General features: G+C 38.0%; 1 protein-coding gene across 4 annotated transcripts in view; it reads left to right on the top strand.

Annotated features, from left to right (window-relative positions):
* Window positions 1-15620, top strand: part of LOC123518978 — a 129803-nt gene that overhangs the window by 61878 nt on the left and 52305 nt on the right. For 3 of the 4 annotated variants that reach the window (XM_045280075.1, XM_045280076.1, XM_045280079.1), the window contains exon 3: window positions 14489-14607. The exons of the other annotated variant lie outside the window; for it this stretch is intronic. The gene's annotated coding sequence lies outside the window, so the exon portion shown is untranslated. The remainder of the gene's footprint in view (window positions 1-14488; window positions 14608-15620) is intronic. 4 annotated transcript variants of the gene reach the window in all.

The raw sequence follows: 15620 nt of genomic DNA, 5'->3' as shown, positions 1-15620 counted from the left end.
AGAGAGAGAGAGAGAGAGAGAGAGAGAGAGAGAGAGAGTCCTTTATTTACGTATGTGGAAGTCATTAGATTTCTTCAGTGTTTGGGAAGAGGAAGGACACGGTTAGTTTGTTTGTCAGAAAGGGAACGTCATTAAGTGTTTTGTAAGAGGAGGAGAACTTTCCCCTTTTACGAGTATCACTGACGAGGGAGAAGACTAGGTTATCGATTCCATTGGTGAGCGATAGATACGTGTGTGTGTGTGTGTGTGTGTGTGTGTGTGTGTGTGTGTGTGTGTGTGTGTGTGTGTGTGTGTGTGTATTCTGTGAGTGTGTGTGTAGTCTCGGTCAGTAGCTGAATAAAGTGTTGCAATCCCCCTCACTGTGTTCAGCGTTCCTTCAGCTCTTAGTCCTTTAATCAGCTGAAAACCTTTGAGATGTGAGGTTTTTTAGGGAGACTGTTAGCAGATCAGAGGACTCTGGGGAAGCGAAAGTCGAAGTGAAATATTTGCATATATATAGTACTTCCGTTGGGTTCAGCGTTTTCTTCTAATGTTTAATCCTTTGCTCAGATAGAAACCTTACAGTTTTCATTTTATGTATCGGGATTATCAGCAGATTAGAAAACTTAAGAATGAAATGTTAAATTGTTCAAGTTTAAGTTTTAGAACCTTTATTTCGTCTCTTGTAACTGACCTTTTTCAACCTCATTCTCACCGACGCAATGTTGCATCTCTTGTTATCATCTACCGCTACTTTCATGCCAACTTCTATGAGCTTGCTAACTGCATACCTCTCCTACCGCGGTTCCGTTGCACAAGACTTTTTTTCTCGCCCCTACTTTGTCCATATTTCTAACGCAAGAGTTAAACAACATTCTCAATCATTCATCTCTCTATAAACCAAAAAGCAGGTTGTCACTTCCACCATGTATACAGTTCACTCCTTCCACGTCATTTGGGTTACATCACACTCGACAGTTGTTGGCGACTTCTCTTGTTACTGAACACTGAGACTCAATTCCCTTTCTTATCAGCGCTTATGTTAATTTGTGATGAGTTTACCAAGTCTGTCCTGGTTTTTACTTCGAAGGTTTCCGTACTTTGCCGCAAGTTCTGGGATCGGAGGAGACGTTGATAAAAAACATTACCCAAGACAAATAGGAACGGACGCGCGGAAGACAGATGGTGCTTGGAAAGTTGGGCAGGAGCCTTCTTTCGTTTGGCAAACATCGAATATCAATCGTTTGCCTTCCTTTTTATACAAACTTACCTTTCCTTCAAATGCGAAGTGACATTCAGGGAAGAACAAATAGAACAGTGGAAAGATGTCCGTAGTAATACTTTCGCTAAGAGGCAAGCAAAGGAAAGCAAACAGTCCTTTTTAGTTTCAGGGAAGGACGAAGTGCAGCATTTTCACTCAGGAAGCAAATGAATAATGGTACCAGTAGAGGTGAATTCCTTCCATATTGCTTGGTGACCCACAACATTCCCGAAATAATTTAGACTTCACGAATTTTATGAAATATGTTGCACTTCATGCCTCTGTAGGGAGGAAGAAAATAAATGTCAACTTCTACTGATGAACTTGTCGTGTTATGATGTCGTGCGTTAAAGGAAGAAAATGCTGCTAGACTAATAACTACTAGAGAAAAGTGAGAAACAAACTTTCCAGCCTCAACTAGTGAACTTTTGTGGCGGTGACCGAGCTGGTAAGGCACTGAAGGTCACGCGTCGTTTATAAAGCCTTCTGACTATCATTCATCAACGTCACTCACGCTGGCGTGGGTTCACCGGCACAGCGCCACGTGTGAGGCCTCGTGACCTTGTTTTGTGAGGCGTAAAGGTGACATTCCCAGACCCAGCGAGCCTCGGCCAGCGCGACACAAAGGCATGTTTGCACCACGGTAATGAAGAGTCTTTTCTTTGCGTGCGCGTACAGACAAGCAGGCACACACACACACACACACACACACACACACACACACACACACACACACACACACACACACACACACACACACACACACACACACACACACACACACACACACACACACACACACACACACACACACACACACACACACACGATGTTGCAATATTATGAAAAAAAAACATGTTGTTAAATAGAAGTGTGATGACTTACATTAGTGGTAGGAGCAGTAGTAGTAGTAGTAGTAGTAGTAGTAGTAGTAGTAGTAGTAGTAGTAGTAGTAGAAGAGGTAGTAGAGGTAGTTGTAGCAGTCAAAGTTATGAGGTCCAAAAACACAAATAGCTAGACAGGACAATACAAGAAAAAAGAGAAGAGCCTCCTTTAAGAAAGAGAGAGAGAGAGAGAGAGAGAGAGAGAGAGGGGAAATGTGTTTGTGTTGGACGGTCATGTGGAAAGAATGAAGAGGACATGTGGGGCGGGAAATTTACGAGAGCTGTGGCGGTGGAGGAGTAGCAGACGTGGAAGACGATAAGAAAAATGGGAAGATGCGGGTAAGAAACGTGTGTGTGTGTGTGTGTGTGTGTGTGTGTGTGTGTGTGTGTGTAGGAGGGTGAGAAAGAAGAAGCGGCGAGATGATGGATGGGTGGATAAGAGTGAACTGAAGAGGAAAAAAAACTGGAGTGGGTGCAAGGAAGGCGCGTGTGGATTAGTGCAGGCGTCCAGATTGCTTCTCGATCGGCCAAGGTGCGGCGCTGATCCCACCGTGACGCTCCTGACATATTGCCAAGAGCTGCCTCGTGTCACCTGATGATGATGATGTCACACTATGAGGGGCAAGTGATTGAAGCAAGAGAGAGAGAGAGAGAGAGAGAGAGAGAGAGAGAGATGTGTATGTTGTGCTGGATAAAAAATCATGAAAAGGACCCTGTGTTGTTATCCTCCACGTTTATTGATGTATTTTTGTATTTCCGTTTGTTAATCTCAAGTTTACATCTACACATTTTATTTATATCATTATCTCTTTTTCCCTTTCTCGGCACGGCAGGTTTTTTGGCAGAAGCAATAATAACGTAAGGTTCCATTCACACTAACAATGTCAAAGGAATATTTTTCTTTTGTATCGTAGTGTGAATTCGTGAAAAGGAGTCGAAACAAGTCGTGGTTATTGTTGGGCGGCAGTAATGTGAATGTTTAGAAAAAAGTGATGATTATGTATTTGATCTCGCTACCCATTACGTTTATATAAAATCTTAAAGCTTCGATCAATAAACTTACCACTCGATCTATCTATCTGTGCAGTGATTTGGATAGCATGTTCCAGTAGCAGAGAGAGAGAGAGAGTGTCACATTCAAGAACAGATATATGAAGTATTTGTTGTCCCACTTGAGCAGCATCGCATCTCCTGTCAAGCTGCAGTCCAGAACCACGCAGAGTACACCATTAATTCAACTTATACTCAACTCATTAAATTGGAGGTAACAACAAACATGAAGTGAGCAAGACAAACTGTACTCAAGTTGCCATTAAACAAAGCGATTCTCAGATGTTCTAGTGGGCAAAACAACTTAATTGTCATATAGTTTAGAATCAGGAATAAGTCAGGTAATAAGATTGTTGGTGCAGGGTCAATAGGTTTACGAAATAAGGTTAATTTAAGGATAGTTATAATGAGTGATGGATGTTGTATGTATGTATCATGTTTTGAGGAAAGGTTTGCCAGATGTAAATATGTTAGCTTCTTGCAGCTCTCCATATATTGAGAACGCCAGCCAAACTCTTCATTAGAGCTCAGGAGACAAAAGACGTTATGAAGCAATGACTGCTTAATGCAATGAGGCAACTTTAGTTTAACTCCTGGAACAGTGAACGAAGCCACTCTACTACGTGCTACACCCGTAGCTGCAGTGACTGTCAGTTAGCATTACGAATACTAAAATATATTCCCTTCTGATGTTTATGAAAAGTGCAAAAGAGGATTTTACGCAACAGTAGTAGCAGTAGTAATAGTAGTAGTAGTAATAGTAATTATAGTAGTAGTAGTGTGGTATGGTATATCTGCATACATGACGATGGAGAAAAGAAAATTAAAATGTATATACGAGAAAATATGTAAACCAGCAAAGTTGTTGGTAAATACAGGAAAGAGGCCAAGGAAATGTACCTCACACAGGTAAAAGGTTATAAACATTGACCGCGTGAGTATGGCAGATGACTGCAGACAAAAAACGTCGGGTCTGTTGGGCGCTGTGTACGAAGGAGGGGAAAGACGAAGTGGTTTATGGATACTTGACCTGCCTCTCACTCTCTCCTAGTACCCGAAACTCCGCCCTGTTTATTCCGATTGGTAAAATTATATATAAACACGCCAATGGGCGGGTCATGTACGTGGGGGATCGTGGAGTAAATTAGTAAGGATATTGAGAGAGAAATCGAGTAACAGAGTAGCAGAGATTATAGCAAGAGAGAGAGAGTTGAGATTCCGAGGCCTCGGCCCACGGGAGAGGCCACGGGGAAGATATGGACGAAATCATGTAACAGCAAGTGGAGTTCAGAAGTTGTAGTACAGTCTTGAAGGCAAGTAATTCAGTAATTAATATTAGAATGATGAAGGAATAATGATAGGATGTTTACATTTGTTATTTTGATAATTAGTTAAGTAGTAGTTATGGAAAGAGTAGTTGTTGTGGGGGTGTGATATCTTTCTGGTGTTTTGTGAGTGTTGTGAGAACATCGCCGTATCGAGTAGTTATCGTGTCCGCATACATTATTTCTGGTGTCAATGTTCTGGGTGTTGTGAGTAAATCGTCGCGATGCTGATATGTTTGAATTTAGGAGGAAGTCCCCGCAATGCAGATATATTAATCTTTCTGGTATCAATGTCTTGAGTATTATGAGTAAATCGCCGTGATGAAGATTTATGTGAATTTAAGATGCCTATATATATATATATATATATATATATAAGATATATATATATATATATATATATATATATATATATATATATATATATATATATATATATATATATTGTCGTAGACGTCAAATACATATCATATATTGTCCAGTGAAGAGAAGGAAAATCTTTTGTGAGTAAATGTACGTGTTTGAGTATGAAGATTGCAGTCATTTCCACATGTGGTATATTGTTGAAGAGTGTTGAATGACGGAGACATATCTAGTAGTAACTATCAAATAAAGGAAGAATATTTAATTGGAGTGTCTATAACCAGTAGCCAGAGAAGCATGCAGCATTGTGTACACTGCATCAGTATTTAACAGATCGGATTATGACAGTAGTAGTAGTTGTAGTAGTAGTAGTAGTAGTAGTAGTAGTAGTAGTAGTAGTAGTAGTAGTAGTAGTTGTTGTTGTTGTTGTTGTTGTTGTTGCTGTTGCTGTTGTTGTTGTTCTTGTTGTTCTTGTTGCTGTTGTTGATGTTGTCGTTGTTGTCGTCGTTGTTGTTGTTATTGTTGTGGTATTCTCTGGGTATAGTTGTGTTCGTAATTGAGCGGTCACTGAGTCCAAGTGTCAAACATTCACTCTCTCTCTCACACACCTTTCTTTCGATTGGTAATGCAGACACAAGTTTGGTTTTTTACTATATTAAGAGTACAGTTCACTACACAACACTAAGACAATCTGTACACACACAAGTCTACAGATCCATGGCATACGCCAGGATCGTAACGGCCACTCCATGTTATCGCCAAACACAGTCTCAGCCCGGCAGCCTCCTGAAGCACCATCATCAGTAAAACTCACTGACACGGTGGCTGATTCGTACATTTAAGAATACTTACAAATGCATTGGTTACAGTAGTTAAAGAATTATTTCGTCATAATTGTAAGAAGTAAAATATATGTTAGTAGTAAATATGTCTATGCTATTATACAAGTTATTATCACATATATGTAATCTAAAAACTAAAGATTCACACACTGAACCTGTGAGAGCGGATATTGACCTCAGCATGCTCTCACTTGGAAGTGTATGCAAAGAAAAAAAAAGTGGTCACTTTTAGGGACTTCTCGTTAACCGTAGCAGTAGAAGTGGTTGTAGTGGTAGAAGTAGTTAGTAGCAGTAGTAATAGTAGAGTTTAATAGCGGCAGTTGTAATAATTTTAGAGATGGTAATGCGAAGAGGAGGAATAGGAATAGAAGGACGAAGAGTAACAGGAATATCAGGAAAAAATAGGAAGAATGTGAGAAGGGGATCAAGGGTTGAAAGAAGAGCAGGAGACGTTAGAGACGTAGTAGCATAATCATCATCATCAGCAGCAGCAGCAGCAGCAGTAGAATTAGTAGTAGTAGTAGTAGTAGTAGTAGTAGTAGTAGTAGTAGTAGTAGTAGTAGTAGCATTCTATTCACCATTGCACATTTATAATCCCGTTTCGACATGTGTTATAACGCGGAATCATCACTCAGACTCGCGATGATATATTTCCAGACGGTAAAAAGAACCTAAGAGGGAGGAAGGAGCTTTGGTGGAAAGTAATACCTCGTAACCTGCCGCCGTCAGCACCGGTGGAGCGGCGGGCGCGGGGGCTTTACATATTTAAGGAAGTGAAAAATGTTTACAATTTTTCACGTGAGAACAGATCCATTGTGGGCGATCTTCATGAGCCATTCTTCAGCACGTCGACCAACCGTGGTGCTGACGCCAAGAGGAGGAGAATGAGAATGAGAAGAGGAATATGATGAAAAAGAAAGAATAAATAAAGAATAGTGAAAAAAGGAAGGGAAAAAAAGGAGGCAAAAAACATTAAAGGAGATATGGAAGAAAATGAATGAGGATGATGGGAAAGAGTAGCAATAATCGGACATAATCAAGTAACAACCAAATGTTGGCTAACAATAAAATTGCTTTCTCTTTGTAAGAGGAACTGAAACTAAGTGCGGAGGAAAACAGAACGAAGAGGAGAGGAAACAAGCAGAAAAAGAAGAGAAGACCAAGCCGTGAACTGAATTTTGAAGAAATAAAAGATAAACAACAAGTAAGGCAGACAAAAGATAGGCAAAGGCATTAAGAAAAAACAAGGGACAGAAAGGAAGGAAAATTGCATCTCACTACAGCAACAGAAGAAACAGGTGCGGGGAGACAGATTTTTGTACCTGTCAAAAAGCGGGCGAGTCGAGAGCAGTGGTAGACGGGCAGGCAGACAGGCAGGTAGATAGAAATAGTGCTGAAGAATCCTGAATGGAGTCCTTTGATGCTCGGCAGGATAGGCGACTGAGAGGGAGTAACGCTGCAGTGGAAGGAACTTAGAATAGGAGACAGAAAAAAAAATGTTGAGGGATGGCAGAAAGAAAGTTACCTGGCGATCCAAAAGAATGTTAGCGAGGGGAACGGGTTAATCTTTCGGTGCAGGTTTTTCAGATGGGTTTTTGCAGGAGGGTTGAGTGGCGGTGAAGAAAAGGCGGCTGCGGAGGCTGTGAAAGGCTGTGTGGCTTCGGGGGTGGTGCAACTGACCCGCGTTTTTTGTGAAGTCCGGCTCCCTTCCAAAGCATAAAGAACCATAGTGGACTCCTAGGCCTCAAAAAAGAGAAGTTAGTAAAAAGAAAAAAAAGTGAAAATGAAAGGAAAAGAAAAGTGTCAGGGATTTTCTTTAAACATCGCTTTCTCTCTCTCTCTCTCTCTCTCTCTCTCTCTCTCTCTCTCTCTCTCTCTCTCTCTCTCTCTCTCTCTCTCTCTCTCTCTCTCTCTCTCTCTCTCTCTCTCTCTCTCTCTCTCTCTCTCTCTCTCTCTCTCTCTCTCTCTCTCTCTCTCTCTCTCTCTCTCTCTCTCTCTCTCTCTCTCTCTCTCTCTCTCTCTCTCTCTCTCTCTCTCTCTCTCTCTCTCTCTCTCTCTCTCTCTCTCTCTCTCTCTCTCTCTCTCTCTCTCTCTCTCTATATATATATATATATATATATATATATATATATATATATATATATATATATATATATATATATATATATATATATCAGTCAGTCAGTCGTTTAGTCAGTCAATATATCAATCATTACTTGTTATGATACAGTAAAGTTGATTCATTGTACTCAGCAGATATACAGTGCATAATGGCCGGAATTTCAAATTCCTTCAAACTTTCTCCCTGGAACGAAAAAAAAGTGGTTCGGTAATTCCCAGAATCTTTAAAGTTTTACCTGGAAGACTTCTGAATATTTTCTTCTAAACAAGTTACGCCTTATTTTTCTTCGGTTTTAGATTGTATACTCAGACTATTGTTCGTGTGTGTGTGTGTGTGTGTGTGTGTGTGTGTGTGTGTGTTTACACTTTTAAACAACATTTTAACTTACTGTTTTCTATAATAATGTTAGGGAGACGAAAGGAACATATTTTCAAAATAATTTTTGCGAAAAAAAAATAAATAAAACATAAATAAATAAATAAATAAATAAATATATATATATATATATATATATATATATATATATATATATATATATATATATATATATATAATTTCTTTTTTTTCGCAAAAATTATTTTGAAAATATGTTCCTTTCGTCTCCCTAACATTATTATAGAAAACAGTGAGTTAAAATGTTGTTTAAAAGTGTAGTGAGTGTACGTGATATTCACTAGTGTAAACACTTCCACTAGAATACTGCGAAGAAAGAGTTAAAAGGTTAAGAAGAGCACCATGGTAACGGTACAAATCAAGGCACAAACTATCACATAAAGAAGAATAAACAAAACAAAAATATGCGTATAAAGGAAACCACATGACTAACAACGAGTGGGATAGCCTTCATAACCAGGCTGTTAGTGTGCCATCATTAGGGAGCTTGAAAAGACATTAAACATTTTATAGTTGAGAATGATAGTTGGAAATAGGTAAGAATGCAGGAATTGGGACGTGTAAGCTTGGTGGATTCTTACAACTTCTCTTGTTTAGCGTTCATTATTTTCCTTACATTCTTGCCACCAGCAACGGCAATAACAATTCTCGTTTCCTCTCTCACCTCCCAGTTTTTTTTTTCCTTTCTATTTTTTTCAGAAAGCTGTAATTCCTCTTTTACTCCCTTCTCCATATATCAGTACTTACCTGGTTCTCGGAATAGCGAGATACCAGTATATATTATACAGGGAAAAGGTTGAACTTCTCTCCTCATTCCGTGAAATGGTGTAAGGCCTCGATCCCACGCGTTACGTATAATGGCAGACTTTTGTGAGCTTGGGGCGGCAGTGTGAGCGGCAGTATGTGCACGTGTGGGTATTTTCATATGGATCTGTACCCTTATTAGGCGTATTTGTGGTATGTTTTTGCTCGTTAATAAACCTGGTAATGCAGTGGCTTCTTTATTTGCATCAAAAGAGTCAAGCTTGCTGCGGAGTATCATGGGTAAAATAGCAAATCCCTGCCCCTTGCTGGTTGGAAAATATGACATGAAACTATTTAATTTTGAACAGTAATGTTATGTTACTGTTTTAATGCTCGTGGGAAGAAAGAGAGAGGGGATTGAAAACTTGTTTCGTAATGTATGTTAAAGAATTGTGTGTTTTTATTTTTTGCCGTACCTTAATCCTGTAAGAAGATCAGAAACTAACATAACACGGCAACAAAACCTTCCAGTGTTGATATTACGAGTACTGTGTAGAGGAGAGAGATGCTTGCTTTGGATGGGATGTTAAAAAAAATTGGTCTGTTGTTGGTAACTTAATTTTACAACACACTCTCTCTCTCTCTCTCTCTCTCTCTCTCTCTCTCTCTCTCTCTCTCTCTCTCTCTCTCTCTCTCTCTCTCTCTCTCTCTCTCTCTCTCTCTCTCTCTCTCTCTCTCACACACACACACACACAGGTTACGAAATTCCTTAAAACGAGAGAAAACGTCTTACAGAAAAGCAGCCACACCCTGTCTCACTTGTTACCTTTTTTTGAGAAATATGTGTAAAGTTTAAGTTCGTTTCCTTGTTTTCACTCTCAAGAATTTTTCGGATCTGGTAAACTTTGCTCAGCTCGAGGCTATGAATGATGCAGCAACGTATTCAAGTGAATAACAAATTGATGTCAACGTATCGATTTGGCAACGTTATCATTCAAGAAACACGGTGCTGAAAAGAAATATAAAATTGTTGCATCCTGTTTCCAAAAAAACGTGTATTCTTAAACGTTTGTCTTTCATCCGGACTATTAGTGGCCCTTATTTTTTTTTATTTTATTTATTTATTTATTTATCTTTTTTTTTTTTTGGAGCACGGGAATCATTCGTTTTATGTCGTGTTTTCATTATTCACCAATCACGATGACGATCAAAATATCCTCAAACCATCATTACCTTCCATTACAATCTGGTAAATTTAAGAATTTGGCTTAGATAATCATTTTGCTGAGTTGTCATAAGATTTTTTTCTCAATAAACTTACATTTCTTTTACCAACACAGAGAATTCCCTCGAAAGCTTTATAATTCCAACAAACTTTAGTAAACCACCTTAACAGTAATCAAGATCAGATAACGAAACCCTTCAGGAGACCGTTCATGTGATTAGTCTGGTTCTTGGAAGTATTCTTGTTAATGTTAGCAGAGATCTGGTTAAGCGATTAAAGCAAGTACCAAAACACGGTCGAAACACAACTAGCTTTTACGAGAACATATCAAAGTTGAGAGAAATCACCGAAACGTTTTAGAATTTAACAGATAATTAGGTTATCATGGGCACTCTCTCTTTTATTTTATTGATGATGCAGTATTCTTGTTTGACTATCTCGAAAATCATGAAAGCGCACCTGAAAGCCCCAGTAACTTCCACTAGAAGATGCTTGATGTGGTTAAATCGTCGAAACGTTTGAGGATGCGCGACAAGGTTAGGCCTCCGATACGCAACAAGGTTGGGCCTCCGATGCGGTACAAGGTTGGGCCTCCACTGTCCCTCCCTTCCTTCCTTTGGTACACATCCGGGGAAGAGTTTTATGAGACAAGAACCACAAGGCCACCAAGTAAGAAACTGTCGAAAAATCCTAAGCCAGTGATTCTTCTCGGATATGTTTTAGTATAGACAAGAGGAGGGAAAAATAACGAACGAAAGAAAACTGAGTTAGGTGTGCACTTCACTTAGATGGAATAGAAAAAGAGCATCACTTCACTGCATTCTGTGATGGAGTTTATAGTTATATATTCTTAAGATGTATATACTTTATTTTCATCGTTCTTATGTACTGTATTAAAGATCACACCTGCTAAAACATCAGAAAAGTTTAATATCTAACAACAGTAAAGAAATAAGAGCAGGAAGAATAACAGATAGTCAAAGTATACTGGAACGAAAGAAGGAAAAAAGAAAATCTGAAGGTAGAAAAAAGAGTGTAGCAGAAATCTGATCGGAAGAAGTGGAAATAACTGACAAGAAAAAGAGACTGTATAGGGGAGGAAAAGTAAAGGTTAGGTTAGGTTCGTGTGTTAGGCCTATGTGACGGGTTGGTCCGGTTACCCTGCTGCTTCTCTTGTTGCTTGCATTTTTAATTAAGTACAACCTGGCAACCGAAGAGACTACTTGTGGTTATGCTTGTTGAGTAACCGTCTAAGTTGTGTTGTTTTGGCTTGTTCAGTGGCCGTCTAAGTTATCTTGTTTTGGCTTATTGTTCACAACTATGTAATTTATTTTGCATCTTAAGCACTTTAGGGAGTATCAGGACTTGGTTGCCTAGTGTTAATGATTAAACGTTCGCTATGAAAATTCCTTTTCATTTGCGTTTGAGGCTTTTCATCAGTTTGGACTAGTGCAGTAAAGAATTTATATATCAAGATGATTTACGGCACGCTTTTAGCGATGGACACACACACACACACACACACACACACACACACACACACACACACACATACACAGTGATTAATCGTCCCCGTCGCACAATCTGAAAAGTCCTTAGTCAGTGAAAAGTCTTTGGCAGATTTTCTTCACAGCTCTGTTCACGTAGCAGAGATCAGGCACAGTACCTAGCACATGTCGGAAGTATGATCCCTGCTAGATTGGAGAAACAAAATCTGAATAGAAAAATTCACACAGGATGGCCAGATGACATGACGTCATCTGGCAGTCACGGTATCAAATTATAAGATGCCTCCGTGGCTTAGGTGTATGTATGTATGTATGTATGTATGTATGTATGTATGTATGTATGTATGTATGTATGCATTGTTATTATTATTATTATCATTATTATTATTATTATTATTATTATTATTATTATTATTATTATTATTATTATTATTATTATTATTATTATTATTATTATTATTATTATCATTTATTATGATTATCAGTATTATTTTTATTATTATTATTATTATTATTATTATTATTATTATTATTATTATTATTATTATTATTATTATTATTATTATCATTATTATTATTATTATTGTTGTTACTATTATTATTATTATTATTATTATTATTATTATTATTATTATTATTATTATTATTATTATTATCAGTATTATTATCAATATTATTATCAATATTATTATCAATATTATTATTATTATCATTATTATTTTTATTATTATTATCATTATTATTATTATTATTATTATTATTATTATTATTATTATAATTATTATAATTATTACCATTATTATCATTGTTATTATTGTTATTATTTATTATTATTATTATTATTATTATTATTATTATTATTATTATTATTATTATTATTATTATTTATGATACTAAAACGACACACTTAAGTCTCACTGTATGTGCATCGCCAATATCATTATTGAATCAAACTGAATGATATTCGGGGAATAATGACGGCAAACAATAAATAGATCAGGGCACGTGAAGTCCTGGAAAGAATTCTTGCATGTTTCCTCAACAAATAATTACTTTTAGATATCTTTAATTTTTGAATAATTACTTTTATACGTATGTGTTCTTAACGATTCAATTACTCAGGAAATCTCGAGGAATTAAAATCTTAGTAACAATTTATCATCGAAAATTTATTGGTGATTGCTTTCGGAAGTCGATGCTCTAAGATGGAATCCGTCACGAACTCCATTAACTCATTAAATATGATCTCACGGGATGCTTCAGGCGATATTATGTGTGGAGGAGGCTTAGGAAGATGCCTCGCCTTGAGAAAACGGATCCGCCATCATCTTCAAGAAACACACACACACACACACACACACACACACACACACACACACACACACACACACACACACACACACACACACACACACACACACACACACACACTGCCATTCACTGTCATACAAGAGCACCGGTGTCAAGCAAGAGCACTGTGTGTTCGGTCACTGGTTACATACTTCAACTTGAAAAATGTGAAAAATGTCTCGCTGCACAAAACTTTCCTCCTTCTCTCATCCCATATTGTGTCCATCTCGCTAATGAAAGAGCTAATTCTCAATCACTCATCCCTTTCCCTGGTAAATTCTAAATTCCCTGTTTGATTATGTATTTCCACATACTTATGATTTCAAGACACATTTGCTATAATTTTTTGTTACTTTTTTTCGGGAACGACGACTTCATTAGGTCTTTTATTGAGGTTTCGTTGCTCTTGGGTGATTCTCCTCCCACATGAAAATATAATTGTTAAGTATAAAAAGAATATTCATCGATTATCTTGTGTAATAATCTTACATCTTGTGACATCTCAATTTCAATTCTAATCAAAAGTGGAGAAGAGAAGAAAAGTCGAAACATATTACTCAAGCGAGCAGCACTACATGTAATTAAGTATGAAGGGCTCGCTGATTGTATCTTCCAGTATAGATTATATCTCTAGTAACTTGCATATGAAAAAAAAATGAGGGCTTCAACATTTCTATCATGCTCTCTGATCTATTAATATACATATATTTATTACTATTGTATTTACGAGAGTCTCTTGTGATTATGAGAGTAATTAGCAAAACTAAAGTTGAATTATTTTTTTTTCTCTGAAGATGCAGCTTTGTTTACTCAGGGAACCGTTTGTTAATTATTATCCATTATTAGAATTGCGATTTCATCATGTCAGCCATCTTGAATCTTTGTTACAGATTCACTGTCTCTTTTTCTTCCTCCTCCATTTCTCCTCTTAATTCCTCTCCAGGAACCGCAGTGTGAAATGCAGTAAAAAGATAAAATAAATTAATTAGTTTTTGTGTCAATAGCGTTGCAATTATCGTTAAGACAATTCTTTTTCGTTGTGCAATACAAAAAAATGCATCAAAAAATGTCATGACCATATTTTCGTTCTTTTTAATATTCAAAGTTCCGCAAGTAATTGGCATTTCATGAGCCAGTTTTGTTTTTCCCTCTTCCTTGGCTTCAATACTACCTGACATTTCCATTTTCCTGAAACTGACACGAAGAAAAACACACAAAAAATGTTGTGAATGGAAAAGCTGTCAGACAAAAAAAAAAAAAAAAAATCCGGCAGTGTGTGTGTGTGTGTGTGTGTGTGTGTGTGTGTGTGTGTGTGTGTGTGTGTGTGTGTGTGTGTGTGTGTGTGTGTGTGTGTGTGTGTGCGCGTTTCTATATGTGTGTGTTTGGGCGCGCGCATATATCTGTCTTAACTCTGTCAGTGTCTTGGTCTTTTCTCATTCAAGCATGTTGGGTTGTAGCTTGACCACGAGTGAAGTCACTACCCTTCCTCGGGCCTTGTCCCAGCACTAGGGCGAGGCAACAACAACCACGGCACAGCTTGAGCCACGCTGTCGATACACAGGTTAGCAAATTTCACCCACTCCTCTGCTTCTGAGTCTCACACAGAGTCACTTGGGGCAGAATGGAAGAGAGAGAGAGAGAGAGAGAGAGAGAGAGAGAGAGAGAGAGAGAGAGAGAGAGAGAGAGAGAGAGAGAGAGAGAGAGAGAGAGAGAGAGAGAGAGAGAGAGAGAGAGAGAGAGGTGGGGGATGCTGGGAAGAAGGAGTGAGGGAGGGCAGCAAGAGTGAAAGAGGGAGGGAGGGCAAAGAGAGAAGGAGATGCCTGGGCTCTTGCCAAGTTTAAAGTCAGTGTAAAATGTGTGGAGCAGATGAAGAAAGGCTGCTTAAAATGGGTGGGGGAGATGATGACGCCTATCTGACATAACCGTGTTGCATGATGTTGGCTGCCCAGACTGGCTGGCTGGGTGACACAGTGCCTGGCTGGCTAATTGGGTGACTGGCTGACTGTTGCAACTGGCTGAGTGTTGCAACCTGTTATTGTTAAATATTTTACCCTCTCTTATCCTTCCTTAACGACCCTAATCACGTTATCTCGTTACCCTCTCGTGTTTCAAACAACTTTAGCCCTCACTGATTCACATTTTTCAAGATTTTTCCTTCAGAATACTGAACTTAAAAACAGCCATTTATTATTGTGGTATATTTGACTGTTTTGCAAATCTGTAGAGGTCGTGACTCCTAATTTCATACATTAGTTTTCCATTTTCGACCAGTAAAATAACTAGCGCTTTCCTTTTAAGACATATTCCTTTTTTTTTTTTTTCTTAGCTGTTAGCGCCTTAGTTATCTAAATTTTCTTACATTTTGTTGTCATTCTTTCTTCCCTGCTGTAAACAATTAGGAATGTTCGCCTCCAGAAAAAAATGATAATACTGGTTTCAATCGTGTCGAATTGCTCCCTGAAATAAAGTTATAACCTTGACCGTAGTTATTCAGAGCGAAGAGAAACTTTTTTTCTTTTCTTTAATGCCGTGTTGATTTATTGTTTCGTGTCCTGTAATTCACTGTTTTACCTT

This window comes from Portunus trituberculatus, chromosome 44, assembly GCF_017591435.1.
Source record: "Portunus trituberculatus isolate SZX2019 chromosome 44, ASM1759143v1, whole genome shotgun sequence".
NCBI lineage: Eukaryota > Metazoa > Arthropoda > Malacostraca > Decapoda > Portunidae > Portunus > Portunus trituberculatus.
The sequence above is the reverse complement of the archived record's forward strand: the minus strand, read 5'-3'. Positions and strand labels throughout refer to the sequence as shown.